Source organism: Chrysemys picta, chromosome 10, assembly GCF_011386835.1.
Source record: "Chrysemys picta bellii isolate R12L10 chromosome 10, ASM1138683v2, whole genome shotgun sequence".
NCBI classification, from domain to species: Eukaryota; Metazoa; Chordata; order Testudines; family Emydidae; genus Chrysemys; species Chrysemys picta.
The window spans coordinates 6,319,060-6,333,712 of NC_088800.1; positions in this window are offsets into that span (position 1 = coordinate 6,319,060).

A 14,653-nucleotide genomic window follows, 5' to 3' on the forward strand; every position below is an offset into this window, starting at 1 on the left:
TAGGCCCTCTTCAGAACTCCTTTCAACACTTGAAATCCTGGAAACAACTGTTCAGAATCTTTCAGTGCTCTGGATGGTCAGGGGAGGTCTACTTGCACCAATCTCAGGCTTTGGGGGTGGGGGGGGGGGGACACTAGGACACAGCCAATTAACCCTCTCCACATTTCTGCTTTACAGCTCTGTAGGGAAGGGAGCCCTGCGCCTGAAGTAGTGCCGCACCTACAGTTTTAAACATTTTCTATGGATTCCCCTGCCCTCTTAAAGAACCCCACAAAAATGGATTGAGGGGTCAGGGGGAGCGTCGTCTCTGAATATAGACCCTCTGGTTTAATTTACCCCTTCATTCCAGAATTCTTTTACCCACATTAAAAAAAGAAAGTCCTTCCCCTGTGGTGGATTTTAGGAATTAAGGGGTTAATTAATGAGTGCTTATGTGTCACCCTGTAAAAAAGTGTTACATTTCTCATGATAATAGTCACTTTGTTCCCTGTTTGTACAGCCTATAGCATAATAGGGCCCTGATCCCTGACTCTGGCCCACAGATGCTACTGTAATATAGCTAACAAGAATTGTAACTGCGACACCCAGCTCTCGGAATCCTGTACCCTGCGCCACCTGCTAATATATTAGCTGCTGCTTTCAAGTGAGCTGTTTAGATTTTTTTTTTTAATTGCTATAGCTCAGGGAGAAGGTGGCTTCACCAAGTGCTGCTATATTGTAGGTTGTTATAGCAAAAAAAAAAAAAAATGGAGAGTACCTTTTATGAGAGTATTTATGGCCTCGTTACATGTTTAGCCATTCAGAACTGGGCAGCTGCAAAGATTTATACTCCGTGTTTACAGCTGGCTATGAAACTGCTATTGAATAACCAGACTGAGTTCTCAGCCCAACCGATTCTATGCCACAGTTTAACATAAGGATAGTATTTTCCTATCAGTGCTGCAGTAGAAACCACAATTAATCAGGTGTTTAGCCAAATGCTGTCACTGTAAACTCACCTTTCACTTGTCTTGTTCTGCTGATTTATAAAATGTTCCTTCTGCGAGGGAGCCATCCGCCACTAATGTAATGCACCTGACCCCATATTGCCTGGAACAGCAATCTCTTCACTGGCTTACTCGAGCCTGCTTTTGCTTTCACTCTCACCTGTTCTGTGCTTTAAAAGTATCAAAGTTTTGATTCTTTGGCTGAGCAAGCTTTCTCCCCACCCCCATGAAGAAATCTGCAATCTCTCTGGAACATCTGGCCGAGTTCATAGGTAATGAAGGCCCACTTCTAGTCCTGTTGAAAGGAAAAGGCAATATCCTCTTGATTTTTCAACTGGAACAGGAACAGGCTTGAAGTTACATGGTCCTTATTTGCTGATAGATGATTGTGGAGTAACTTTCAGCAGGGGGAATTAGGCTACTCTGATCAGTATAATGCATCCAGTTTGCTGAACTCAAACACATACATTTGTTTCATTCTGCTTAGAAATCTTAGTTTAGAGCCAAATGAGGGACTGTTGATAATTACATGGTGCAAATGTTAAAAAGGAGGTGCAGTGCATGTATACAAAGTATAATCAAGTCCTAGTCCAACTATCTGAATAGTTGCAAGCAAGTTATTAAATGACTCCTGTAACTAACCAACACACCTCAGAGTTTGGATACTGCAACTGGGTGTGCAATTTGAAATGCATTAGTTACAAATATTTGTGGCTAAAATTTGCTTTCCGCAACTATTTGTGTTAGTAAAGTTTGACCAAGATGAATGCACAGGATTGAACTGAAATTAATTTCTGAACTTAAATGAACGTTTTCAGAAACCTTCCCCCACTTTTTGTTTAGTGCAACTGCTAAGCCCTTCTCCTACCACTAGCTGTCTTGTGTTGATGATGCTTGTGGTCCAGACCGTGACAATTCTTCTGCCATAGTGGGCAGTAGCTGTCAGTAACAGGAGCCCCTTTGACAGTTCACAACAGGGCATGTAGCTGTAACCTCAGACCTTCAAGTGAAGGGAGATGGGGGGAGTCTATCACCATCCTTAAGATGGTCACACCACGACCATGGTTGCCATCTGATTTTTGAAGGGCAGCCATGCCCAAGCGCCTAGTTTCTGAATGACACTAGCTTTCTGATGCAAATGCTTATTGTAGACCAGAAGTTCTTAACCGCCTGGTATACTGCTTGCGTTTTCTGTCCTAGGCACCATAATTGTGGTCTTGCTGGAATTCAGTCTGGGCTCTGATACATGATGCTGCATGATCTCCTTTAGAGTTGGGGAAAGGCCTGGGCCTTCGCAGCATTGCCATGCTATCACAGGGCAGCCATCCCCCCAACATATGATTCATAGAACAGTCAGATTCCCACCTCACCCAGCAACCGATTTCCTGGTTTGGTTTTGGCTCCATTTATAGGAAAAAGAAAAAATAGACTGTCTTCTCACACAACTTCCCACAAGGATACACTGTTTTTTGTGCACTCTGTAATTACTTTTGGACCACATCCTTTCTCCCTTTTGTAAACTACTTGAGTGTGACTGGGGTCAAAGTACCAGCAATTACCAAAAAAGGTAAATAAAGACACAATCTGTTTCTCTTTTAATGAAACAAACTAGACTGAATTGTATAGAAGATGCTGGCTGTATTCCGTTGTCTGAGAGAGCATAGACAGGTTTTTAGTTAGGTGCACAGGAGTCTTACTTACACACTCACATATATCCAATGTGTGCACATAGGAGGGGTTTGTGTATGTACACACCCACTTATGTGCCTAACTGACCAGGCACCTTGAATGGGCAGATCAGGTCTTGCTCACTTAAATTAGGTGTGCATAAACATACGCATGCCTGACTGTGCACAATTTTGAAAATGTAGCTCATACATAATTGAGTGAGTGCCTTATTATGCATCCTATAATAGATAAAGTGGCACCATGGTCTTCTACTGGCTAGGGCCCCGACATAGAAGTCAGGAGATCTGGATTCTATTCCCAGCTCTGCTACTGACCTGTTGTGTGATCCCAGGTCAGTCACATCACCTTTCTGTGCCTCAGTTTCCCCCATGCCTGTTTTGTCCATTTAGACTATAAGCTCTGCAGGGCAGGGGCTGTGTCTCTGTGTTCGTAAATGCTTCGCAAGGTGGGACCTGATCTTGGCTGGGGCCTCTAGGCACTACTGTAATTATAAATAATAAAGACGAGTTGCAGTTGCAAAGCTATTTACATACTTACAAACTGCTCCCCTAGAGAACCCTTCTGAGTGTCTGCCTAAGGAAACCCAAGTTAGCCCTCGCCGTACAGAGTGAGTATTGCAGCATGTGGGGAATTGATTAGAAACATGCTGGCAGATACAGACTGGTATTCTCTCAATGTGCTGCTTAGCTGCGGTTTGGGCATGATGAATTGCCAGGCTTCTGAAGCACACTAACAAATGAGCATTTATGCAATCCCTCTAATTGTAAACGACTTTTGAAAACAAGTTGTGGTCTCTCAAGTAACCATTTATCAAAGTATTTGCAAAGTAAAGAGGGAAACCATTCCCTGAGCCATTAGGGAGTTAGGATCTAATTTTTAAAGCGACGGTTGATATCTTATGTCTTTGCTCCCCAGTCTAGGCTTTAAATCAGGTAAAGCAATTGAAGGATTCTGCTATTGAATATTATTCTGACTTGGCGGGAATTATTTTCCTTTTAAGCTAGGTAGGGCAAATCCGCTCTTGGTTACACATGGGGGGAGTGTGGTGGGCAGGGAGCTGAGGGCTTATCTGGCCCAGGATGTCCCCTCCTGCCCAGGTTACAAGCTGATCAGTTTGTGGAGCAATGAGACACACAAACGGGAGGCCGTCCTCAATGGTGAGGAAGAGCGAGCGAGGCTGAGTAGTAAAATTGGCGGCAAAGCTCTTAGGCAGCGGCGGCAGCAAGAGGGGGGGTGAACCAATGCTCTGCCTTTCTTCAAGCTTCTGGAAGCCCCTTCTCTCCGACTCTGCATGATGTAGAGTCGGGGGGGGAGGGGAGCTGGGGAGTTGTTCTAGGCAGCCTCCTTTCTGAAAGAGGCTGATACTGTTGTCTTCAGTCTAATGGCTAGTCATTCTGCGCTCCCTCAGAGAGCGTTAGTGAAGTGTGCACACTGGTGGTGCTCAGAGACCTCAGTCGGGATTGGTGACCCATCATGCTATGTGCAGTACAGACACAGAGGAAGACACAGTCCCCCACCTCGGAACTTAACGATATAATTGTAAGACAAGATGCAACAAGGCCGCGTACGGAACTGCAGGAGAAAACAGGGCAGGGGCAGTGCAACAGAAAAGGCACCAAGGTCATGTGGTTCCATAGGCGAGATGCTTTATCCAGGTCCTTATACCCCACTTATCATCATGGTATCTGAGCACCAGAATGGAATAGCTCCGTGAATCATCACACAAAGCTGGTAGATGAAGCTGTTTGAGCCGATGAGATCTCCTGAGGAGGAGGGACAAGGATGGAGCACTGGGGGACTCCACGGAGGGTGGAAGAGTACGAAGAAGACGCTTAGTGCGCCATCAGAGCGAGGAGGACAACCAAGAGAAGACGGTACCAAAAGCCAAGGAAGGGTGAAATTTCTAGGAGGAGGGAGTGTTCGACAGTATGAGAGCAACAGAATGATCAAGGAGGGTGCGGATGGAGCAAAGACCTTGAAACTTGATTAGGAAACTTCATTATAGACGATGGTGACAGAGCTTCAGTGGGTGAGTAGGGCAGAATCTAGACAGGATAAGATCAAGTCAAAGGAGAGGACCTTGAGGCAACCGCTGTAGACAATGGTTTTGAAGGTAAAGATGACAAGGGGTGGAACTCAGAAAGGCAGGTCAGGTCAAGGCTGGGCTCTTCAGGATGAGGGAGTCCATTAGCAATCTGAGGGGAAAAACCAGAATTGGGGGAGAGGTCAGTCAAATGAAAGGTCATACGGGGGAGCCCCACTTTGAGACCCATACGTGGCTTCCTGCTTGAGTTCTATTCTATATTCATTCTTACTCCGTGTTCGTTATGAGCACTTCCAGAAGAGCCTTAAGCAACGTGACTGACATCTGCCATGTGCTTTGTTCTTTCATCCTTTCCCCAGGGGGAGAAGCGTGTGCTGGGGAATGTCTTGTTTTAGTAGGGTGCTTTTGTTAGCATACATGCTCCTCTGTATTTGTTAGAGGAGGCAGGTGGAAAAATTTGCTTTTCACTTGGAGTGGAAGGTGGTGAAGTTTGTGATGGCCCTTCACAAACCTCACTGCCACGTTCACTCCACATTCTCAGACCACGTCCTGAGTACATTCTATCTCCCACACGCACATGAGCTTTACCCTTATTGTAGAGAGTTCCTTGTGCCGGAGGAGCAAAAGTGTCAGTTATGGTCTTCATCCCAGGACTGTAGGGTTGTTGTTGTTTTTTAGAAATCCTGGGTCTGGGTCATGGAGTGCCTTGAAGATAAGGACCGAAACTTGCTTCGATAGTCTGTGGAGGAAGCCAGAGTAGAGAATGGAAGATGGACAGGCCTCATGTGCATGCAGCAGCCTGTGTTGCTGAGGAGAAATGCTGCTATTTGACTAGAAGAAGAACAGGAGTACTTGTGGCACCTTAGAGACTAACAAATTTATTAGAGCATAAGCTTTCGTGGACTACAGCCCACTTCTTCGGATGCATATAGAATGGAACATATATTGAGGAGATATATATACACACATACAGAGAGCATAAACAGGTGGGAGTTGTCTTACCAACTCTGAGAGGCCAATTAATTAAGAGAAAAAAAACTTTTGAAGTGATAATCAAGCTAGCCGAGTACAGACAGTTTGATAATAAGTGTGAGAGTACTTACAAGGGGAGATAGTCAATGTCTGTAATGGCTCAGCCATTCCCAGTCCTTATTCAAACCGGAGTTGATTGTGTCTAGTTTGCATATCAATTCTAGCTCTCCAAAGAGAGACTGGTGAGCTAGAATTGATATGCAAACTAGACACAATCAACTCCGGTTTGAATAAGGACTGGGAATGGCTGAGCCATTACAGACATTGACTATCTCCCCTTGTAAGTACTCTCACACTTATTATCAAACTGTCTGTACTCGGCTAGCTTGATTATCACTTCAAAAGTTTTTTTTCTCTTAATTAATTGGCCTCTCAGAGTTGGTAAGACAACTCCCACCTGTTTATGCTCTCTGTATGTGTGTATATATATCTCCTCAATATATGTTCCATTCTATATGCATCCGAAGAAGTGGGCTGTAGTCCACGAAAGCTTATGCTCTAATAAATTTGTTAGTCTCTAAGGTGCCACAAGTACTCCTGTTCTTCTTTTTGCGGATACAGACTAACACGGCTGTTACTCTGAAACCTGCTATTTGACTATGACTCTTCCCCTACTCGCATAATTACCTCCAAATTGGTGCCCTCTATGCTAATGACTGGATCTGGAGACTCACAGCCTCTAGAAAGGATAACCTGGAAGCTGAAGGGCGCCCTACAGATGGAACAATGATGGTCTGTCTCAGGCATAACGTGATCTATTTAGTTCTTTAGCTTTTCAGGGTGTTCTTTGCACACATGGAGAAGAGGCACCTGCCCCAAGGATCTTACACCTCAGGGTTGGATCCTGGCTACCTTATTCAACCAAGCAGTGCTACTGAAGGCAATGGGTCTGTTTGGGTGAGTGAGACCGGCATAACTTGGTCCTTAGTTAGACAAAGGACAGCAAGGGGTGACAAGACATGTGTGTGTGTGTGTTTGTTTTGAAGGCATGGGACAACAGTAAAAGAGCATGAGATAAGAGCTGTCCACATATGAATTTTGTTATGGGGGGAAAGGGAGAGGAGTTCAAATGCATTCATTGCATGCTTGAAATTTGAACAGCCTCCCTTCCAGCAATCCCACAAAATGGGAGGGCAGACTGAAACTGTGAGGCAACCTATTTAAGATTGGGGCGGGATCACAGCTGGCCAAGAGCAATGGGCTGGCAGAGCTGGGGGCAAGGAAACTAACCAGAGAAACCCAAAATATAACCAAGGGGGCTACCTGGGTACACTAGCCCCTGGCTAAACTTGTAATTGGACTCTTATCTCAGGTTTCAGAGTAGCAGCCGTGTTAGTCTGTATCTGCAAAAAGAACAGGAGTACTTGTGGCACCTTAGAGACTAACACATTTATTAGAGCATAAGCTTTCGTGGGCTACAGCCCATATGCATCCGAAGAAGTGGGCTGTAGCCCATGAAAACTTATGCTCTAATAAATTAGTCTCTAAGGTGCCACAAGTACGCCTGTTCTTATCTCAGTGTCACTTTCCAGGCAGCCTATCTGTCTAGTATGTAGGTACCCAAGGCTTCCATCCTCCCAGCAGGGTTCAGCCAGGGATCCTGAAACTGGTGAATGTGCTTTGTGTCTGTCTACACTTGCAGCTAAACCATTTTAGCTCCACTCCAGCTGCCACAGTTCCTGATTCTTGCTAGAAGCAGATGTGTCCTAGTATTGACAAGGCTTAAGAGACCAGCTTTCTCCATGCACCTTCAAGACCGATAAAATCATCCAATCTAGTCTCTTTATTTGTAGAATAATAGTACCTAGGGAGGTCCTATCAAGCTCCGGGCACAATTGGACTGTCCAAACACATAGTGGGACAGTCTGTACAGTCTGAAGAGACAAGACAGACAAAGAATAGGCGGGAAAGTGACCTGCTCAGGGTCATGCAGCTGATCAGTTGCAGAGTCAGGATCAGAACCCAGGTCTCCAGACTCCCAATCCAGTGCTGCGCCCACTAGACTAGATTGCCTCTCTTAAACTGCTGCGTTCTGGAGAGACTGTGTAGGAAAGGGGCCTTCTTGGTAGAGCCTGGTTGACTGGACTGATTCAGCAAAGCCTGAGTTTGATCATCAAGGCCTGGTGGTAGGCCCATGGTGCAAAACTTGCTCAGGATAGTTGCTTTTGCAGGAGGGCTACATAGCTGGTTGGGGGTGTGTGAATGAGTTCCCAGGGGTGGCATTGTGGCACATCGTCCTGGTGTTTGATTTAATTTCTAACAGTAGGTGGCAATGGGCGCGTGTTTTAAATAAACATAAAGATCCCAATCTTGCTCCCGCTGAAGTCAATGGGAGCTTTGCCTTTGTCTCTAACAGGTGGAAAATCAGGCCCCCAATGTGTAAAGAACAAGAACATGGAGCTGAATGTTGTTTATACCGTTAATTAACACAGTTGGTCCTTCCTTTTCATATGCATTGGCCCTGATGGCCAAAGGGAGGGTGACCGTTCTCCTGCTAGCCTAGCAAGCGAGCTCAGAACGCTTTACATAATCTACATCAAAATGAGAGCCTGGCTATAAATGTGATGCCCAGGCCTGACTGAATTTAATCCATCTGTGCATCTTTCAACCGGTAGCACGGTAAGCAGTTGGTGGTTAAATTGCACTCTGCATTTGCTAGGGATATGAACAAGTCCTGTTCCGGTAACAGATCTGTTTGCACTGCTATCCGTTATTGCCATAATGCTTTGATTACAGTACGCAGCGACGGTCCAAGGATAGACTGAACCGCAGCCTGCGAGAAAGGTATGGCCCCCAGCGCATTTCAAATTCAGCAGCGGCAGCTGTAGACATACAATCCAGTGGTTCCTTTGCCCTCTCCAATGCTGAGTCATGATCCCCTGCAGCCAGATTGGATACAAACAAAAGCTTTCATTATGCCCAGTCATGTGCTACCCGAAGTCAGGGAGTGAAAGAAGAAACCTGAAACTGCCTTCTGCACAGAGCCTTGCAAGTCGGGAGCCCATGTCCCCTCACCCCAAAGGGGTGGATTTTTTTTTTTTTCCCCATCAAGTTTTCAAGGAAAAACCTCTGCTGCTCTGGGAAAGGGGAAAACCGTTAAATAGCTCCACTGGGGCTCCTTCCCATTTCCTCTGTCTCTGTTCTAGCCTCAAATGGCACGTACCTCCCTGCTCTCCACCAACAGCAGTGATGAGAATCGTTGTGCAATCATAACTCATTACCTAAGCGTCCTCTCGTTACCTGGCAATCTCTGCAGATCCATGATTGTCCTAGTACAGGAGTAGGCAACCTATGGCACACGTGCCGAAGGCTGATTTTCAGTGGCACTCACACTGCCCGGGTCCTGGCCACCGGTACGGGGGGCTCTGCATTTTAATTCAATTTTAAAGGAAGTTTCTTAAACATTTTAAAAACCTTATTTACTTTACATACAACAATAGTTTAGTTCTATATTATAGACTTATAGAAAGAGACCTTCCAAAAATGTTAAAATGTATGACTGGCACGCGAAACCTTAAATCAGAGTGACTAAATGAAGACTCAGCACACCACTGCGGAAAGGTTGCCAACCCCTGTCCTCGTACATAGAAAGGACCTACCTACTCCAAAGGGCCCAGCACAGTTGCTGAGAGCGAGGACTTTTTCCTAGCTTCCCTACGTCAGGCACTGCATGGTGGGCTGGAATTAGGAACGGTGGCTGCGCTGGTGCAGCTGTGACACTTGCAGCTTCCTGTCCGTGCTGGGAAGGAACTATGGTGTCTTGCACTTGCTAGGCTGGACTCGCGCTAAAGAGGTGCTCCAAGAGGCTGCAACCAGCCGTTGCAGCCAGCGCTCGTAAAATGGCCGTTGAATTGGGGGTGCCAGGTCCTGTACAAGAGTTGTTTGGAGCATCTTGAGCTTGCAACTGTGCCTTCCCGATGTAGATGTGGCCTGGGAGCCTCGAATCGACCGTTCGAAACGGTCTTGCATTCTCAGGGTCCATCAATACAAACAGATGCTGCCACCGCTACTGGCTGCACTACCAACATATTATGGTGACTAAAATGCTGGTGACTTCGCACAGATCCTCCCAATGTTACACGTGTCTTTGTCCCCCTGTAGTGACTGGACCATACAAAGAGGTTTGTGTCTGCTACACTGCCAAACTAATAGACCTAGGCTAGGAATGTCAAACGGGTTTATGGGACTTCTGCTCTGAAGTCCCTCCGATGCTTTTAAAAATCACAGCCTGGGCCTATTCGCTCAAGCCCTAGTCTAGAGGCTCATCCTGAGGTCTAGGATTCAATCCCCACAGAGGATCTCACCAGGGCATTGTACACTTATACCAGAGGTGCTGCTGTCACCACTGAGACTGCTGCTCCTCTGGGCAAGCCAGGATGCTGCTAGGATAGCGCACTTCCCTTCATCCGTGCGTGATTTTTTCTTTTCTTTTATCTTTACAGAGTTAAAGGAAAGAAACTAGATAGAAAAAAAATCCCACTTGAATAGCTAACTAGAAAAGATCAGGAAATTCATCTCTTTTCCTCTCATCCTTAACACCTGCCTTTGTTGCCTTTCCCCAACAATGGCACAAATTACAGGACAATGTATCACAACTCTTTCCCTTTGTGCAGGTAGAGTGGCAATTGCTAGTCTTCAATCCGCTTTCTTTGCTTAGTCCCGTCTCATTAACTAAGCCAAGACCAAACGTATTGCCAATTGCTATGCAATTGCTTTGGTGCTAGAAGGAGAACTCCATGATTAGGGAGGATTGTGGAGTCCTGTCAGCTGTATCAGTGGTTAGTGAGCTATTCAGTGCCTTTCAGAAGCACTCGGTGGGTGGGTGTTTTTAAAAACGATTGTCAATAGCAGAAATATTCAACATAAGCATCTCTCTCTCTCTCTCTCTTTCTCTCTCTCTCTCGATTCAGGCTGGATTTGAGTCTTGCAGTGTGTGTAGAGTCAGCTGATGCTTCACCATTGGAATTACCTTCACTTTCCAGGCATCAGACAACTCTAGAGTAAGTCTGGCCTCCAAAAGCAGTTAAAGAGTGAATGTTAGGCCCCAAATCAAAGTGTTTACAAAAGCTAACATCCTGCCGCCATGACCTTAAAGCCAGCTCAGGCACAAGGCCTTTATTATTATTCATATTGAGATCAGGGCCGTATTGTGCTGTACATGCACATGATATGTGACGGTCCCTGCTCCAAAGCGTTTTCAATTTTAATAACACAAAAGGTGAGAGGGGAACTGAGGTACAGAGTCATGAAGCAATTTGGCCGTGGTCACACACCAGGTTAGGGTCCCAGCTGGGAATGGAACCTGTGTCTGCAGACTTGCAGGAGATATCTATACACACATACAGAGAGCATGAACAGGTGGGAGTTGTCTTACCAACTCTGAGAGGCCAATTAAGTAAGAGAAAAAAAACGTTTGAAGTGATAATCAAGTGGGCTGTAGTCCACGAAAGCTTATGCTCTAATAAATTTGTTAGTCTCTAAGGTGCCACAAGTACTCCTGTTCTTTTTGCGGATACAGACTAACACGGCTGCTACTCTGAAATCAGTACAGACAGTTTGATAAGAAGCAAGTGTGAGAATACTTACAAGGGGAGATAGATTCAATGTTTGTAATGGCTCAGCCATTCCCAGTCCTTATTTAATCCTGAGTTGATTGTGTCTAGTTTGCATATCAATTCCAGCTCAGCAGTCTCTTGTTGGAGTCTGTTTTTGAAGTTTTTCTGTTTTAAGATAGCCACCCGCAGGTCTGTCATAGAATGACCAGACAGGTTAAAGTGTTCTCCCACTGGTTTTTGAGTACTATGATTCCTGATGTCTGATTTGTGTCCATTAATTCTTTTGTGGCGAGACTGTCCGGTTTGGCCAATGTACATGGCAGAGGGGCATTGCTGGCACATGATGGCATATATCACATTGGTAGATGTGCAGGTGAACGAGCCCCTGATGGTATGGCTGATGTGATTAGGCCCTACTGAGCTATCTTGATTATCACTTCAGAAGTTTTTTTTCTCTTACTTAATTGGCCTCTCAGAGTTGGTAAGACAACTCCCACCTGTTCATGCTCTCTGTATGTGTGTATATATATATCATCTCCTCAATATATGTTTCACTCTATATGCATCCGAAGAAGTGGGTTGTAGCCCGTGAAAGCTTATGCGCTAATAAATTTGTTAGTCTCTAAGGTGCCACAAGTACTACTGTTCTTTTTGCGGATACAGACTAACACGGCTGCTACCCTGAAACCTGAGACTTGCAGGGCAGAACTCCAGCCACTAGGCCTCGCTGCTGGAAGCCCATGTTCTATGTTTGAAACCTCAATCATTTATTGCAGCAGCCATGTCTTTAAAAAGTGAGAACGTTGTAGCAGCGTCTGTTGCTGTTCTGCCCTGAGGTGCCACATGTGGGAGTATTTCCCTGCAAATTCCCCTTTGTGCAAAACCTGTTTTAAAGATTATTCAAATGCGATTTGATTATATCGAGATCTGTTCTTATCACCACGTTCTCTTGCATAACCCTGATTTTCTGGTTTGGTTTTGCATTATTTATCCAAAAAATAAGGCCAGGTCTGTTACTCTCCCTGAAATAATTAGTAGCAGCAAACTAGGTGAAAGATGCATTTAATAATGGTAGAAAAACTCATTGTAATTTTCAGCTTCTGCTTACCAAGTAAAGTTTTTAAGCACTCAACTAATCATCTCTCCAACTTTGTTCCAAAATGCTTTTACCCTGGCTCACACCCATCAAGAGGCCACATGCAGAATGGGTGTTGCAATGAATGTGCCATCAAGAGCTCTGTGTAAGTTCAAAAGCTGGTCTCTCTCACCAACAGATGTTGGTCCAATAAAAGATTTTACCTCATCCACCTTGTCGGGCTAATATCCTCTTTTCCAGATGGAACGGCACCAGCCCAGCTGTGTGGAATAGATCCTATTATGCCAAAGGATGATATCCTTTTATCCTAAGTACTAGGAACCTCTCTTCTCTTGGAGCAGGAAGATCTGGGTTCTATCCTTGCTGTTTCTATGACATTCCCAGTAACAATGAGCTGGTTGTGGTGCTGGGAGGGAGCAGACCCCTGATTTATTATTTTGTATGAGTCAGTTACTGTACATCTAGCCAGTTGTATCTAGAGGTGGAAGCACAACTGCATGAGTCACTTAAATCTGAACCAGATGCCACACTGAAATTGGGGGGGAGGGATAGCTCAGTGGTTTGAGCATTGGCCTCTTAAACCAAGGGTTGCGAGTTCAATTCTTAAGAGGGCCACTTAGGAATCTGGGGCAAAATCAGTACTTGGTCCTGCTAGTGAACGCAGGCGCCTGGACTCAATGACCTTTCAGGATCCCTTCCAGTTCTAGGAGATAGGATATCTCCATTAATTAAAATTTATTTATTTAGAAGAGAGAAACAGTTCTGCACTGATAGGGGAGGGCCAAAGTGGCCTACAAGGTCTCTCCCATCTCTGACTTCTATGAGCTGTTGTTTCATTCTGTCACATGACTGATTCTAATCAATGCCTAGATATGAAGAGAGGGAAGCAGTGTTACCTTGTGGCTATCTGCACAGGGAGGAGATCTGAATTCTAATCCTAGCTCTGCCACTGACCTACGGTGTGACCTTGAGCAAGTCTCTTCACCTTTCTGTGCTTCCTTCCCACCCTTTTCGTTTATACAGTAAACTCATCTGGGCGGGGCTGTCTCTTACACTGTGTGAGTGCAGAGCTTAGTACCACAGAGCCCCAGTCTCGGTCGGGATTTCCAGGCCGTAATAATAAGATGGATACACCAGCGGAGCTGAGTTGCAGGTCTATGTCTGGACACTTCTCCTGTGCTTTCCTGTTAAAAGGCTGCGTTGGATAACTTAGCAAAAGGAAAGAAATCCATAAGCACATGGAAGCAAAAGAGGAGAAAAGACGCATCTGTTCCCACTTGGGCTTTAGTTTGCGTCCTAAAACCTTCAATCACCCCTGGAAGTTAAAGAGCACCCTTCACCCATCCGGACACAAGCGCTCAGTGGGTTGGCGCCAGCTTCCTTTAATGGCTCGTGGACACAGAGACTTCTCTCCCCGGCCCTGGCAAAATGTCAAATGTGGCAAGTTGCTCGTCCATTTGCTCTGCTTTTCAAAGTAAATAAATGCTTGGTTCCCATGGAAACGTGTGCCTCTTGTGGTATCAATGCAGCCAGATCCTCAGCACTTTACAGCCTTTTCAGGCTGCAGCAAAACATGTTTTCCCCTGATGTTTAAAAAGGGCTTTTTATTGGCGTTTCAATGCACGGCCCTAGTCCGTGTGTGTTCTGTTGCCCTCTGTGGATTGATGTCAGAAAAACGCCTCGTGTTTCATATGCCCTGTACTGCTTATAGTAATCTGCCATTCCTCCTTTAGCACAAGTGGCAGGAAGCGGTGCTTGAGAAGCTGGCGTCTCTGAGCTCTAGCCCCGTTGTTGAAATTAAGTTTCCAGTGGAGATGGTATAGTGGCAACTCTGAAGATGTGCTTTTGGTGGCTGCAGGTTTGCTATAATATAGCGTATGCCTTGCAAACGCAAGTGAGCCTCATCCCCGATCTTGGCTTGTTTTCAGGACAAAACTGGCTTCTGCATCATTACTGGCAGTTATGTTGGACGGATGCTATCGGTCTCTAAATACAGCTTGACGCCATGCATCACTAAACCTTTCTTAAGTGACCATCCAAACCAGCAGAAACAGGATGCCTGTTCAAGGTGAGTTTTAACTAACGCTTGAATTGTATTTGGAGCTTTGGGGATACCTCAGTGTGGTTGCCTAAGAGGAATGGGTTGCTTGTGGGAGTGGAGGATAGAAAGGATGGCAGTGTGATTAGAGCATAGGCCTGGGTGTTGGGATTTGCTTCCTGTGTGACTTTGACCAGCCCTTTCTGCCTCAGC